The 17,608-nt window shown below is 38.5% G+C and overlaps 1 protein-coding gene across 3 annotated transcripts in view; it reads left to right on the top strand.

Annotated features, from left to right (window-relative positions):
* The window catches only part of Hcf (Host cell factor), a 722,783-nt gene that overhangs the window by 211,171 nt on the left and 494,004 nt on the right, over positions 1-17,608 (top strand). The gene's annotated exons all lie outside the window — the stretch shown is intronic.

Genomic DNA, 17,608 nt, shown 5'->3' with positions numbered 1-17,608 from the left:
GTGGAAATCTGCTGTACACCAATGGAAACAGTGAAAGGAGTGAAGGTGGAGTTGGCTTTCTGGTCCATAAAGATATAAAAAACAATATTTTGGAATTCAAAAGTACATCACCGAGGGTGTCAATACTACTACTCAGGATTTCTAAGAGGTATAAGCTGAAGGTTATAATGATTTATGCACCAACATCGAGCCATGATGATGAAGAGGTTAAAGAAATGTACACTGAAATTGAGAGTCTTCTAGATGAACAGAAAACTCACTACACTATCATTATGGGGCGGCTTCAATGCTAAAGTTGGAAAGAGATAAAATAGCACAGAAAGGGGAACTATAGGAAATTTTGGAATTGGTGAAAGAAATTAGAGAGGTGAAAGACTTGTGGAATTTGTGGAATGTCAGTAATGAACACTTTTTTCAAGAAAAGGGAGAACAGAAAGTGGACATGGCAGAGCCCAAATGGATTTACAACTAATGAAATCGACTTCATCCTCACTAACAGAAGATATATCATGAATGATGTTACTGGCCTGAACAAGGTAAATGTTGGAAATTATCACAGAATGGTAAGATGCACACTTGATATAGATGTAAGAAAAGAAAGGAAAAAAACTGACTCGAGTAAATAATACAAAGGTCTTTGAGATAACAGAAGAGGAGAAAAAAACAGTATGTACTGGAACTTAAGAACAAGTTTGAGCTTCTGCAGACTGCTCAGGACCAAGATATCGAGGAATATTACAACTTTCTGAAAGTGATAAAGCCTAAGAAACCTAAAGGTAAAAAGAAATCCAAAGAAGAAAAAATCAGTCAAGAAACACTTTTCATGATGATGAAACGAATATGACAAATGAAGAGCAAGAAAAACACTGACAGGGAGAAAATTGAGTATACTGAGTTATGCAGAGCCATTAGAAAGAGACTCAGAGATGACATAAGAAAATTTAACACAAGAAAAGTAGAACAAGCATTAAGGGAAAACAAAGGATTTAAATGAGCAGCCATGAGCAGTAACACAGAAAGATAAATGATACTGAAACTGAAGAATAGCGATGGTGTATTTATAAATAACAAAAGACTACTGTAGAGAATTATTAAAGGAGCGGGGAAATGATGCCAGCAGTGGGGAAGATGGATCGCAAATTAGTAACCGATATCCTTCCTGATGAGGTAGAACATGTGTTGAAGAAAATGAAGAATCAGAAAGCCGCGGGGGAAGATGAAGTTACTGTAGAGTTGTTAAAATTGGGAGGAAGAGACATGACACAAAAACTGGCGAGACTCTTCACAAAATGCATTAGAAAAGGAGTGACACCTAAGGAGTGGAATAATGCAATCATAGTTTTTGCATGTTATTGCACATCTACAAGTTGTCCACAAGGGTTATTACTAACAGATTAGAAAGAATACTTGATGAGAATCAACCGAAAGAGCAAGTTGGCTTTAGGACAGGATTCTCAACTATGGATCACCTTCACGTAATGTCACAGCTAATGGAGAAAGCAAATGAATATAAAACACCATTATGCCTGACATTTGTGGATTATGAAAAGGCATTTGACTCCATACAGCATAAGGCAATGTTTTGGGCACTGGAAAGACAAGGCATAGATACTCCATATATTATAATTTTGAAGAAAATATATGAGAATGCTATCTCCTTTATTAGACTTGACAAAGACAGTAGTAAATTTAAAATCGAGAAAGGAGTTTGACAAGGGGAGACAATATCTCCGAATTTGTTTACTGCTGCCCTTGAGGAAGCTTTCAGAAGCTTTCTTTGTGGTGGTAATCCTTGGAGGGGATGATCGTTTTCGCCTGGAATGCTCCCGAGCCGCTTCTGCTTCCAACATGTACGGGAACAGTACACGTTTAAGTGAGATGGACCATGAGCCTGCTGGTATATAATGAGGCACTGCAGAATAGAAGTGCACTGTTGAGAAAGAAGGCAGAAGCCTTTGAAAGCTTCAGTTATTTTAGCACTTTTAATCTAGTATATTTTATTGCATTTTAATTCAGTATTTTATTATCAGTAACATTTTATTTGTATAATCACACTTATTGTGTTTGATCTACTGTAAATTTATTGTAAATTTAAATATAAAGCTTTTTAAGATTTAGGTTTTTGTTTTTACTTCAATGGTTGGTGAGAAACGCTAAAAATCATAGTATGAATATACCCAACCCCAGAGGCCTATTTGAAGAGCTTTCATAAGATTAGACTAGTCGCAGAAAGGAGTCAGTGTGAATGGAGGAATGGAGAGTACCATAAGCCACAATCCCAAAGAATTAGAGCAAAATCTGAATCAGTTATGCAGAGTTAGTAAAGATTTTGGACTAAAGATGAATATGGCTAAAACAAAAGTAATGATGAACAAGTATGCCACAGAAAGGAATACAGGTCGACCATCACTAATCCGCAGCGTTGGGACCTGTGGGTTGCCGGATTAGTGAGTTTGCCGGACCACCGATGGTTATTTTAGCACATACATTTTATCGAACAGCTAACCACCTCCTTCTACCTTTAACACGTTGACTGTCTAAGCTAGTTTAAGAAAAAAATTACCCAGGAGCCAAAAAATATTTAGAAAGTAATTTGATTAGTAATTCTAAAATAAATTTAATAATGTCAGTGTTGTCGTTTTTTCGCTTAAAATTAAAAAAAAAAAAAAAAAAAAAAAAGACTGTTTTTATGTTGCATATATGTTTTATAACTAAAGTATGTTGGTTACTTTATTTCTTGAAGCCGTGTAGGCCACAAATGTGTGATGCTATTACAGCATACATATGACGGTCGTTTGTGATTAGTTTATTGCACCCGCAGTGAGTGCTGCAATAAAACTAATTGCGATAAAATAAACTCTCAAACGTCGCAATACATTTGTCAGTATTGTTAGAGATTTTGTGAAAACAAGTTCGTTACTGTGCTGTATTATCCATCATGTTTTGTTGTGTTTTTTCCGCAAGTTTGTATAAGTGTGTTGTAAAAAAAATATAAAAAGGAATGACTAAAAGAAAATTACTAAGATAAGAGGATCTGAGAGAAATTACTGGAATTTACAATTAAGCAGAGTTAAACTTCTCGCAGACACACCACTGTCAAGTTTTTTCAGAAGTTCAACTTTATCTGTAATGGATAATGTAAAGTGTTTGCACTTTACACCACGAGCGGCACTTCCTTTATGCATTGGAACCATGGCTGGAGCTAAATGTGAGCAGGTTATAATAATAAATACAAAAAAACAAGCGGGAATGGCCTGCCAGTGTTTGAGTTTGCGCTAACAGCTGATGCTGCAACCACCGCCACCAGAACAGTAGCGGCAGGTCGGTGCGCCGACCTGGGAAATTTGAAATTATGTTCACGGAAATTATTTCCGAATTAGCGTGGAACCGGATTACCAGTGGCCGGATTAGTGATGGTCGACATGTATAGTGATTGAAGGAGCAGTAATTGAAAAGGTGGAGTCATATACCTCTGGGACAAGTCATTAGCTGTAATAATGATAAATGGCTGGAAGTCAAGAGAAGAATAAATTTTGGATGGATAGCATTCAGGAAATATAGTCACATACTGCGGAGCAATATCCCAATTTAAATGAAACGTAAAATAATGAACCTATGTATACTCCCCACCATGACTTATGGAAGTGAAACTTGGGCACTCATCAAAAGAATGGAAGAGAAGCTGAGAGCTACACAGCAAAGAATGGAATGAATTATATTGGGAATCAGACTGTTAGATAAAAAGAGAAACACATGGATTAAGCAGCAAACTCAAGTAAAGGACATTCTTATCAAAACTAAAGAAATAAAATGGTCAGGCAGGACACATAGCTCGAAGACATGATGACAGATGGACTAAGAAAATAACAGAATGGTACCCAAGAGGAGCTAGAAGACAATTATGGAGATGGACATGAGATTCACGAGTTTGTGGGTAGTAAATGGATGGCCATTGCACAAAACAGAAGGAACTGGAAAGTTGCTGGAGAGGCCTTCATCCTGCAGTGGATTGAAAATGGCTGATGATGATGATTCTCAGAGTGTAAGCCTTAGGGTTGTTAGACTGGTTTAATATTTTTAGTTTGCAGTTATGAAGCTTTCAGATTTTGGCTGTTATTTGTTTTGTCATTTTACCGTAGTATAGTTTTATTTTTGCATATTGCTTTCATATTGGTTAAACCAGAAGACCTATTTCCTAGTTGATAGTGATGGGGAAATAATGAAAGAGGTACAGAAGGAGTCTGTAATACTGATGGTGACTTGGGGTTACATAAAGAATTAATTTTAATTACATCTAAGTCACAATTGTTAACAAAAACAGTCTGAATCATTTTGGGTAATAAAGTGGTAGCCGATAACCTTACCTTTAAAACAGCAAAGCTGTTGTAGAGCTATCAGATCACTGTCTGTTAAATAGGATTTTCTGTAGTTCATCTGCTACAGTTTTAGAGCACTGCACATCGATCAAAAGCATATAAAACATGTGGTTCTTGTTTTGCTTACTATTGCACACACATGATTAATTCTAAATTTTACTTGCTATAGGGCACATTGATCGATAACCTTACCTTTAAAACAGCAAAGCTGTTGTAGAGCTATCAGTTCACTGTCTGTTAAATAGGATTTTCTGTAGTTCATCTGCTACAGTTTTAGAGCACTGCACATCGATCAAAAGCATATAAAACATGTGGTTCTTGTTTTGCTTACTATTGCACACACGTGATTAATTCTAAATTTTACTTGCTATAGGGCACATTGATCAGTCCATTCATTTCCTTTCTCCTCTCTATAAGAGTGGCTGTCATTTTCTCTTTAAACTTGCAGCTGACACATTTTTCTGGATGATCCTTATTTTTGCCGTCCTTGCATTGGCAACTAGTCTGTGCACAGTGACCACAAACTGTTCCCTTTTTGGAACAGTTAGGCACAGTTGTTGTTGTTGTTTGGATTTTTTTTTTTTTTTTTTAGGAGCACTAGCAACTAAGGCCATATTGCTCCGGGGATATGCGGTGGTCATTCCCTGACCTTTCCGCATCCTCCATATTTGGTGGCTCACGGGCTCGAACCCCGGTCTAATCAAGAAGCATGTGCTACGCACTGCTGCTCCTGCCCACCTGGCTACTGAGGTGCCCTAGGCACAGTGTGCTCATATCCTAAACAGTTGAAACACTTTGTGACAAGCACAAAATCTCAACATCTGTAGGAGGCCTGACTGACAAAGATCCCTTGGTTGTTGGTATCCTCCTTACTCTGGAAGAAACTTCCAGAATGAACTTTCTGCCCGATTTATTTGTTCAGTGTGTGGTTACTGTTATATGTATCTCCCTGTTTGCCTCTTCAGGTGTGCCACCTATGCTCCTCTAAGTTTTTTTTTAAATAAAGAACTTCTATAAATTCTTTAGTGGTGAGTTCTTTATCTGTACCATATATTGCTATATTTTTTTCACAGATGTTTTGATGCTTTCACAGAGATTTCCATGCTTATGATTGATCTCTTGACAGGCCTTGATATTTGTCTTTTTAGCTGTTTGTTTCTGTGATAATCTCTTCATTATTTATAGGCTTTATGTTTTTAACCTTTACATTTTTGAAGTTTTGCCTTAACAACTTTGACTTCCATTTGTAGGTCATATCACTAGCTTTTAGAATTATTACATTATTTGCTTTTGTATTTGTAGTAGTCTAGGCTTGATAGGATGTAGGTACTGGGAACAGATTTTTTTTTTTTTTTGAAATCTTACTGTACTGCATGCTTTCATGATTTTATCACACTCTGGTAAAATTCTGTTCTCTTCTCTATTTTCTTCATTTTATCCAGGCACCAACTATCATGAATAATAGTTTCAGTTTTTATTATTGGAAGATAGGAAGCCAAGTAGGATGACTGTGCTCTAATGGGGACACATTCTATTGCAGTAACTCCCTATTTAGTCCTGATTGGTACTATAGTGTTAAATGGATGAGTCGGGGGTGTATTGGCACAGAACTCAGCAGGTAGAAGGTTCGTATTTATTTGTTCTATTGTCTATGAAGGCCAATATGGCCAATCTTGCACTTTTTTTTCCCCCTTGAATACCTCATTAGCAAGTTCTTGGAAAGCAGACAGATTTTCTTTACTTGAACAAACTTGGTCAATTTCTATGTATCGAGTGGTTAGTCAGTGGTATAAATTCCTGGAATGAATCATGTAAGGTCTTAGTCTGAGTAAGGTTAGAGAATGTGAACTGTGATATGAATTTCTTGGTAATGTCTACTTTGTCTTCATGGTCCCATTCCATCTATCACTGTTATGTGAGGTATTCCCATATTGTCTTCTTTTCCAGTCTTTTACCAAATCTAGTGTAATACGCTATCCATTATTTGATTAAGTTTGAATCTGCACAGGTAGTAGCTGAAAGTATGACCAAAAGACCAAGTGGAAGCTTCCTACTAGTATCTGATTTTCATGGGTATATGGTGTTCTCTATGTGCTAGTCATTACCACCAACATTTGATAGTATATTGTGGCTAATCAGTCCTTGATTCTGATATGGGTTGCTTTTTTGTAGCCATTATCCAGCCACAGTAGGTGATAGTTGATACGAACACGTTATTTAGGAGGATAAGAGCTTTTATTTTTATACTCTAGTTCAGTGTTTCATAACCTGTGTGCTGTGGCACATTAGTATGCCACTGAAAATGCAAATTAAAAAAATTAATTAATAAATTAAGTTTTGTAATAAAAATTAATTCAAACAAAAAATGCATTTATTTACACTGTGCCAATCCGAGTGCCTTCCGCGATGTCACGTTTCGATTCCTAGTACTAGATGGTTCACCTGTACTACACAAATAACAAGTGTATTATTAAATATACCTAACTAAAATAACTTCCTGTTTGTGAATATATATGTGTATACTAGTGATTGTAGTGTGTGTTGCTCTAGTGTCTTTTAAAGTGTACCACAGCAATGAAAAGGTTGAGAAATGCTGCTCTAGTTTGTCCTTTTTATCATTTATTGAAGATATGAAATTTTTATATCCATTTAGTTAGTAGATCATGTTAGTAGAACTTTTAGATCACATGTTAGTAGAACTTTTAGTGATTTGTCATGCATTTAGAATCCTTGGGTAAGCGGAGAATTATGTGGCACTGATCATGGTGCATTGATATGGGATTAATTTAAAGATATAACTGCTGTCAATAGTAAAGAGATTGATTTTGCGGACCAGTGGTCTTAGATAGTTTATAAATTATTTTCATTGGAACCAGCTGATGATCTTACAACTTCACATTCTGAATGTGAAGTGTCCAAGAAAGTAACTGCAGAAGCTACGAAGCTTTTTATACAACTAAGAGATATTGTTCAAGTTTTAGACCTAAATGGATGTCATTTGAGCTATGAAACTAGTGGCAGAAAAATAAAATGCATGGAATAATTATAAATAATCAGGGGTCAGAGAAGCCTGCAGTGATTGTAAAATAGTCTTCAATCTGGTCACTAAGGTGAGTAGGCAGGCTAAGAGAAATTAGAAAAATTTTTTAGCTAAGAATGGAAAGAATTCTTCATGTTATTCTAGAAGGAAAGGGATGAACTGCTTTGGTTCAGTTCCAGGGTATAACAGAATATACAGTAGACTGTCAAAATAATGGCACCCCAAATAACGGAACAGTTGAGCTAATGTCACATTGAGATCGGATGTTTACATACAATGCAGATGTCTTGCAGCAGCAAAAAAAGAAAACAGCAAGTCACATGATTACTGTATTTGTTTACCTTCACCGTTTTAAAAGTGAATTCTGTACTGATATCGTGCATTATACTGCTGTAATTAAATTAAAAACCCCACACTATGGCTCCTAAAGTTAATAAGCCTCATACGGAGATGAAAAGAAGAACAACATTAAAGCTTAGTGACAAACTTTATATAACCAAACTATTACATTAGGGTCAACCAGAAAGTTAATTCATATACCTATGTGTATTGTGTCTGTAAATTGCATTGTTCTCTGGTCGATTTGCAGGGGATATTCTAAGTTGATTTTTCTTTGCCCATTCCTGAAGGGTGGACAGAACCCGGTTTGCCAATGTCTCCAGTTGTGTCCTTGAGTCCGCTGTAACTGTCAGTAAGAGGTCATCAGCAAAGGCCTGCGATTTTACCTCGTGACCAACTAACTCAGTAATGGAATGAAAAAAGCCCATAAAGTTCCTTGCATCATTGATGTGATGCAAACCCGGGCCTTTACCACCTGGTGGTAAAGGCACAGTAACAATACCACTGTGTTTAGTCTGTGTGGATAGCACAGTAACAATACCACTGTGCTATCCACACAGACTAAACTTGATATAATAAAGAAAATAGAATGGGATGTAAGTAGGAGTGTATTAATGGCAGAGTATAACATTGGATTGTTAACATGTTTGTTTTTTTTTGTGCAATTAGTAAAATTGCATTCTTAACCTTTCTATTTCTTATTTAGCCTCATTATTTCTGCATTAAATATATTAAAAGTAAAACTTTCTAGATAATGGGAAAAATCGAAATACGACACCTTGAATTCCTGAAGGTGCCGACATTCTGAAAGTCTACTGTATGTTGAAAATTTGCTAGCAATCTGCATTTTACATGTTGATTAATGCTAAAACGTATTCTGTGTTTTTTTTTTTTTTTTTTTTTTGTATGGGGAGAGGGAAGGATCGAGGGCTGTGAAATTGTAAGTGGACCTGAATTCTTTCCAAGGACCAACAGAACATAGGTTGAAAACTATGCCTCTATCCAATTTTTGTTCTAGAGTAATACAAAAAGTATGCTTTTGTTTATATGAATATATTTCTGTGGTTGGGGATGGAGGAGAGGATATGATTGATTTTAAATGCTTTTCAAGGACTAATGATACATGCTGAAAATTTGATGTTGTTAGAACGTTTTCTTAAGTAATGTCTAATAATATTAATCTAATAACATTTCCATTACAATTTAGGTAATGTATACAGTCTGTTTTCTTAATATTAAATGAATTCCCCCCTTTTTTTTCTGTGATTAACTGAAGTTAAACGTAAGTAAATAAATATAGTTTTCTTATCAATTAATTTCTCAGATTATAACGTTATAGAACACTTAATAAAACTTAATAAAGGTGGTTTCATTTTCCGACTGTGAACTTTTTTTAAAATGGCTATCGTTACTATTCTTGGGTATAGGAAAACATTGGAAATTTCAAGGTCATTAAATTTTTAAGGAACTATAATCAGTCACTGGGAATTATTAGCGGAATAGTTGTGCTACCTGATAGCTTTGCAGTAGAAGTTTTCAGGATACCAAATTGTATGTAAAAATATTCACGTGTTGCTGAGTTATTTATTACTGTTATTTTCAAGGTCACAGTCATTCTACCGAGTCAGCCATTTTCATGAGATAAAGAACTACAGAAGTGCCACCTGCTTGTTCAGTGGGATTAGAAATTCGGCATAAATTGCGACATCACCATTGTATAACAGCTACCACTTCTATATAGCTGCGAAAGGCTTGGCAGATCGGCAGCTTAAATCCCTAGCCCGGATAAATGGTGAGGGTTGACGTCAGGAAGGGCATCCAGTCGTAAAAACTATGCCAAAGCAAAAGGTGATTGATGGAAAGTAGATGTGTCAGGGCTACTGAACAAAGGACGGGTCTGGTTAAAGAAGTTAGTTCAGCTAAAGATCAAGGAGTTGAAAACTGTTAGAAGAGGAACATTGAACATTGGGATGAATGGAAAGAGCAGAGAGATTGTGGATTTGATGCAAAGAAGAAGAGTGAATGCCGAACCCATATGAACGTGGGAAGAAGGCGAGGACAAAGAAGAACTCTTAATAAAACTTAATAAACCTAAATAAATTTTATGTTCTTTAAACTTAGCCATTCAGTTTAATCACAAATGTATAATATTTATAACTCTCCTTCAGTATACAGCAAGGCCTCGCATAAAGTGAGTTCGATTAACACATTATTCAGTTACCGCTATTTGAAAAAAATATACTACTTTTCACTTTACACAATGCAAATTTCCAGTTAATGCGATCTTTTTTATGTGTTAGTTGAAAAAGATTTGAATTGTGCATCGGATGGACACTAAACAAACATTTGCCTTCTGTCCCTCTCAGTGTGTTCCATCAACCATCGTAAGAAGACGTGTTACTTATTTGTTTCCCACTAACAAAGCCAATGCAGACTCACATTTAAAAATTCTAATTTTTAAATTAGCCAGATAAAAATGTTACAGCAAAGGAATAATGGTAAAAGAACTAGATGAAATCTTTCGTCTCGCAGAGAACCTCAAACAAAAGGTTTGAGGTTCTCTGTGATATTTATTTCTTCAGGGCCCGAAAATTGTTCTCGGCTATCGGAAATTGATTGATGTAAAGAGAAAGTCAACACTGTTCAAACGACTCTGTTCAAATATTTCCTTAACAAATTGTTTCTTCATTGCATATTTTATGTCAGAGGTTCCCAAACGTTCTCTGTTCATGGCGTTCTTAGTGTCTCAGTAATTTTTTCATTGCGCACCTAGACCAAAAGAAATACATAACAGTTTCGTTTATTAAGTAGTTAGGTCCAAACAACTTAATAAGAAATGTTGAAATTATGAACTAATTGGAGCTAGTAGTTTGCGCGGTGTCCGACAGATGTTGATTATCGCTGTTTCCCTCAAAAATTAAAAATATTCCGCAGACCACAGTTTGGGAACTGCTGTTTAATGCAATAAATATTTAATTCCATAATTATTTTCATTATCTGTTACATGGTATACAGTCAAAAAGTTATTTAAAAGGTATTTTTAAAATTTTTTTATGGAAATTCCTAAAGGTCAAGGACCAATTACAATTTTTCCTATTGATTATTGTATTCGATTCTATTCGAAAACGGATAATGTATCCATTTTGCGCGATGTGCTCGCGGGACGAATTAATTGCTTTAATTGAGGCTAGACTGTACTCTTTTTTTTTTTTTTTTTTTTGCACCCCCCCCCCACATCCTCTTCTCTATCTATATATGTATATCTTCACAGTCGACACCATGTTCATGAGTCGTACCTGACAATACATGCAAAATGTGCATGGACTCTCTAACGCTAACAATGCTGCATTAAAACTATACTTAACCTATGAATTTCTTTTTTACACACATTGTGTGGAAAAAAAAAAAAAGAAATAATGATTGGCGGATTTCTTTTTTTCCGATTTTAATAAAATTTGGACAGCTCGACAAATATTTTTAGAAGGCCCAAATATAAAATTTCATTAAAATCCGTTCAGTGGGACTTGAGTTCTTACCTGCAGATGGACAGGTAAGACATATGACCATGGTGAAGACAATAGGTGTTTATGCACCATGCTAAACATACCCATTTGTACTTGCTCTACTTACAAATAATCATTTTATTCTGTATTGGTACTATTTCTGTTTTTTTTTTTTTTTTTGGTAGTTGTTGGCGCATCGCCATCTGTGGCCATAATACACCTCCCACGGTTTTTGCAGTACTTTGATCCAAGCCCGAGGCGGGAATCAAACCTGCGACCTTTGGGTTGCCAGGCAGGTACTTTACCCACCCGGCTACTATTTCTGTGTTAAGTTTTTGTCCTTCTTACTCTTTAATATTTTTAATGATATTGACGAAGGCGTATCAAGTTTAAGTTTGCTGATGATACAAAGGTTAGAAAAATGGTTAATGATGATAATCAGTAAGCATTGACTAATGTCATAAGCATGTACTTCTCATATTGCGAGAAAAATGTTTCATCCAACAAGGTTGAGACAGACACGATAGGAGGGAGTATATGATGAGAGCCATGTCGATCAATTCGGCCCTGGAAAGATTGTGCAAGGCTCAAGGGGTAGAATTTTTTTCAGCCTGGACTGTACTTGTTAACAGGAGAGATTGCTTCTACAGGGATGGGAAACACTTAAATAGAAAGGGTGCAAGAATATTTGCTGATGCTATCGAGGCAGTGTTAGGTGGGTCGGAAAACTGCTATCTTGGGGGGAGACAAAGACCAATAGATTGACAGTAGCCACTAGCAGAGGTGAAAGAGATTCTTGCACTGCTTCTATTAGAATGAGCAGAAGCCTGAAAAACAAGATGCATGGTATTTCAGAGACTGCTGGGAGCCATTGCGGTACAAGTAAACACATGGGTTGTGTTAGGGTAGCTAAGAATAGAAACAGGTGCAGGTATACTTGCGTGTACACCAATGCTAGGAGTTTAGTAAATAAATTTGATGAATTTGACGTATTGCTCAAAACATCGAAGGCAGATATTGTTGGGATATCAGAGACGTGGTGTCACACAGATATAAGGGATGCAGAACTGGAATTTGGGGAGTACAACGTCTACAGAAAGGATAGACAGGATAGGAAGGGCGGAGGGGTTATGCTATTAGTTAAGAAACACATAAAAACCAAGGAAGTGAAGCCAGTCGACATCGCTGGACAGTGCAGTGTTGAGTCAGTTTGGTGTGACATAAGCATTGGGAGATCAAAATTGAGAGTAGGAGTGTGCTATAGGCCTAATGACTCTGATGAGTATAATAAGGAACTGTACAGGGAAATAGAGTGGGCCAGTAAATCAGATATTGACTGGAATTTGGGGGCTGGTTACTCACACACTAGCAGGGCTTTTGTGGATTTATTGGATGATTGTTTTCTACATCAGCATGTTCAGGAGGCAACTAGAGGGAGTAATACTCTTGATTTGATTATCAGCAGTGATTCTTCATGCATTAAGAATCTGCAGATAAATGAACCACTAGGTGGCAGTGATCACAGTGTGCTGAAGTGGGATTTACTCAAAGAGGTAACTACCATTAGGGGTAAAGGGAAGGGTTACTGCTTCCGTAAAGGCGACTACGATGAACTGAGACAGTATTTAAATTCTATACAGTGGGACCAACTGATGATGTTACCAACAGCAAATTCAAAATGGGAAGCATTCAAAGAACTTATCTTGGAAGCTACTAGGCTTTACATACCAACTAAGAAATATTGTTCAAGGTTTAGGCCAAAATGGATGTCAGATGAACTAATGAGGCATATGGCAGAGAAGAAAAATGCATGGGATACTTACAAATTAACACATGACACAGAAGCCTATGATAGATACAAGTTGATATGCAACCAAGTTACAAAGGAGGTTAGGCAGGCGAAGGCAGATTACGAGAAATCCTTGGCAAGGGATGCAAAGAAAAACAGCAAAGAGTTCTTTACTTATGTAAACTCTAGAAGGAAATGGATGAATCAGATTGGTCCACTTGATATTGATGGGTCAACTGTTGATGATCCTGCTCAGGTAACTAACAAACTAAATGAATATTTTGCATCGACATTCACACATGAGGAGTTATTCAGCGAGGGGAATGCCAGAGGTGTATTCAACTCTAGCAGTAAGCTACAGAATCTTGAAATAACTGGGAGTAAAGTGGAGGAGAAACTGTTGAAGATAAACACAAGAAAGGCACCCGGGGTGGATGGGATCTATCCAGTTATATTAAAGGAGGCAGCAAAGGAAGTAAGCAAACCCTTAGCCATAATTATGAGAGCTTCCTTGGACTCAGGGGAGGTACCCATAGACTGGAAATGTGCAAATGTGACCCCAATTCACAAAGGAGGATCAAAGGCTGACACAAGTAATTATAGACCTGTGAGCTTATCTTCTGTTCCAGGAAAATTAATGGAGGCACTGGTTAAAGAAGCACTGCAGGATCATTTAGACAAGACTTCAGTTATAGCTCAGACACAGCATGGTTTTGTTAAGGGGAAGTCTTGCCTGACCAACTTGATTGGATACTATGATGCAGTCACAAAAGAACTGGATGCAGGGAATAACTTTGATATTATATACTTGGATCTTAGAAAGGCTTTTGATACTGTTGCACATGGAAGACTGCTACACAAGTTGGAGCAGTGTGACATTGGAGGCAAATTGCTGCTATGGATAAAGGGGTGGTTGAGGGGGAGAAGACAGAGAGTGGTAATCAATGGACACTGCTCATCGTGGACTAATGTTATTAGTGGAGTCCCTCAGGGCTCAGTGTTGGGTCCATTATTGTTTTCTGTATTTATAAATGATATTGATGATGGTATATCAAGCTTAATGTCCAAGTTTGCAGACGATACAAAGGTTGGCAGGGTTGTCAAGGACACTACTGACACTATGCTGCTGCAACAACAGGATCTGGAAAGGTTGAGCAGATGGGCTGAGAGGTGGCAAATGAAGTTTAACGTTGACAAATGTAAAGTACTATGTATGGGGAACAGCAACCCCAGAGCAACGTATCAACTCTGTGGTACTACACTGAGAGTGGTAGAGAATGAAAGGGACCTGGGGGTGGTTGTGCAGGCAGATATGAAGTTCTCTGAGCAGTGCAGACAGGCTGCAAGAGTTGCTCATGGTGTATTGTCAATGATATATAGGAATTTTTCCAGCAGGGATAAGGAGGTGATTATTCCATTGTATAAGGCAGTGGTCAGGCCACACCTAGAGTACTGTATACAGGTCTGGAGGCCTCATTTCAAGAAGGATGTAGAGCTGCTGGAACGAGTACAGAGGAGGGCAACAAGATTAGTGAATGGAACAAAGGGGTGCTCTTACGAAGAAAGGCTTAAGTTTTGCAAATTACAGTGTCTGGAGACTAGGCACCAGCGAGGTGATCTGATAGAGGTGTATAAAGCCTTGAATGGTTTAAGCATGCCCAATGCTGATGGGATTCTTCCTCTAGCTCAGAAAAATCACCTGAGAGGGCATAAATTCAAATTGAGGAAAGACAGATGTAGGATAGACGTGCGGAAATTTGCCTTTAGCCAGCGGGTGGTTGGTTGGTGGAACAGACTTCCATCCCTTGTGGTGGAGGTTGATAGCCTAAATAAGTTTAAGGCTCAGCTGGACAGGTATTTTGAACGAACAGAGGGGTGAAGTGGAAGTGGGTTTTTTTTTTTTTTTTTTGGCTGATGCTGCATAAGCTTGCTTTCTTGCATCAAATGCCTCTACTAATGCTAATGCTACACTGTGACCTCATGTTTCCCCCAGTGATTAGCTAGTGTTTGAACTTTGGCAGTTTTGGTTAATGAAAACTTGACAGTTTTAATCAACAGAAACATTTAACATAGGACATTAAAATGTTTTTAAGAAATAGGAGGCCTTTTCCTAAATATAACTGAGTGAATTCTCTTGCCAGGGAACAGCACATCCAAATGTAGTCTTATTTTGGTCACCTTTTCATTTGTTATTTTAATTTCTTGCAAACTATCTGACTCCCTTTTTCATATCTTACCTGTCACCACATCCTACCGTATATCGCTACATTCCTTATACATTTCGTCGAATTCACTTCTGGTGTATACCGTAGATTCAATAGGATTAAACAAAAATCTTCTTCACACTTTCTACACACACACACACACACACACACACACACACACACACACACACACACACACACCGATAAGCCAAAACATTACGACCACCTACCTAATATGATGTTGGTCCTCCACGTGCAGCAAAACCAGCTCGTGCCCAGCGAGGCATGGACGTTACAAAATTTCTAAATGTGTCTTGTGGTATCTGGTACCAACATGTACCCAGCAGATCCTTTAACTCCTGTAAGGTCTGTGGTTGAGACGCCGCAGATCGGAGTAGCTGTTCCAACCCAAACTACAGATTCTTGATGGGACTGATGTCTGAGGAATTTGGAGGCCAGGGCAGTACCTGGAAGTATTCCGCACGTTCCGCGAACTAGTCTTGAACATTTCGGGTGGTGTGGCATGGTGCATTATCCTGCTGAAAGATGCCACTGCCAGAGGGGAAGACTGTTGCCATAAAAGGGTGTACCTAGTCAGCAATGATATTTAGGTAGGGGGTAGACATCAGAGTGCCCAGCACATGGATGACTGGACCCAGGGTATCCCAGCAGAACATCACCCAAAGCATGACACCACCACCACCGGATTGTTTTCGTCCCATGGTGCATCCAGGCGGCATCACTTACCCAGGTAAAAGACACACACATACCCGGCCGTCCACATGATGCAACAGGAAACGTGATTCATCGGACCAGACAACCTTCTTCCAATCACTCAAGGTCCAGTTTTGATGCTTGCGTGCCCATTGTAGTTCATGGACACTTAGAGTGGCCTGCAGCTATGCAACCCCATTTTCAGCAGAATTCAATGTACTGTGTGTTGTGACATATTACTCCCGTCACCAGCATTCCAATTACCGGCTAGTTGAGCCACAGTCACCCTTCGGTTGCCACGTACCATCCAGGAGAGCCTTTGAGCATCGAAGAGCCGTGGTTGTCCAACAGCTCTCCGGCGGTTTGTGGGTTTTCCCTCCTCAGACCACTTTCGGTACGTTCTAACCACAGGTGACCATGAGCATCCCACCAGCTGTGCCATTTCGGATATGCTCTAGCCCAGTTGTCTGACTATTACAATTTGGCCTTTGTCAAATTCGCTTAAGTTCACTGCCTTTCCCAGCAGAAGAAGAAGAATAACACTGATTAACGGAGCTCAGTATCAGGTGTTTTTTATACCGTGTAGTTCATCTACAGTTGCTTCGATTTGCATAACGACTTGCTGGTCATAATGTTTTGGCTAATTGGTGTGTGTATGTGTATATATATGTATGTGTATATATACAGGATGTCCCAAAAATATTTTTACAAACGCTTAGGGGAAGTAGGTAACACTAAAGCAATGTGAATCGCATAGGAACCCATAACCGGAAACGCCACCGTAAGTCGGTAGACTGCGCTATTCATCAGTTTGCATTAGGGAAAATTTCTGGTTCACTCATTCAAGCAGTAGTTGCCGCACGAAGAGTATGCATCGATGTACGAACTGTGAGTTGGCAGACATGCACCTAGTGTATGGATTAGCAGAGGGCAATGGACGAGCCGCTCAACGAATTTATGGACAACACTTCCCACACAGACATGTACCGGACCACCATTTGTTTGCGCATGTGCATCAAAATTTGTGCAATTATGGGTCATTTAGAGGTAATAGGAGTGGTGCGGGCAGACCACGTTCGACACGAACTCGCGCCAAGGAAGAAAGTGTGTTGAATGCCGTCCAGAATAATCCCACTACCAGCACACGTGCCGTTGCCTCTGCCTTAGGAGTGTCTCGTTGCAGTGTACAGCGTGTCTGGCACGATGATTCCTTACACCTCTTTCATCTCCAAAGTGTTCAGTTACTGCTCCCCAAGATCATCCTGCACGTGTGGCTTTCGCGCAGTGTATCTCCAAGAAAGTGTTCAAGACCTGAATTTTCCAGCCTATATTTTGTTCACGGATGAGGCTTGTTTACCCGGGAAGGCTTATTCAATCAGCACACTGCTCATGTGTGGGCTCACGACAACCCACACAGTGTGCGCCCCCGTGCGGCACAACATCGCTTTGCAATAAATGTGTGGGCAGGTATGGTCGGTGACTGCTTAGTTGGCCCATACCTGTTACCATCCCGCATGAACTCTGCTAAATATCGGATCTTTCTTGAACAAGTTCTACCAGGATTACTTGACGATGTTCCAGCAAATGTGAGACGCAACATTTGGTTTCAACATGACGGGGCATCTGCCCATTATGGAAGGTGT

The sequence above is a fragment of the Mastigoproctus giganteus genome, chromosome 4 (assembly GCF_048544385.1).
Source record: "Mastigoproctus giganteus isolate SK-2022 chromosome 4, ASM4854438v1, whole genome shotgun sequence".
Lineage (NCBI taxonomy): Eukaryota > Metazoa > Arthropoda > Arachnida > Uropygi > Thelyphonidae > Mastigoproctus > Mastigoproctus giganteus.
Note: the sequence above shows the minus strand (reverse complement) of the source record. Positions and strands in the feature narration are given on the sequence as shown.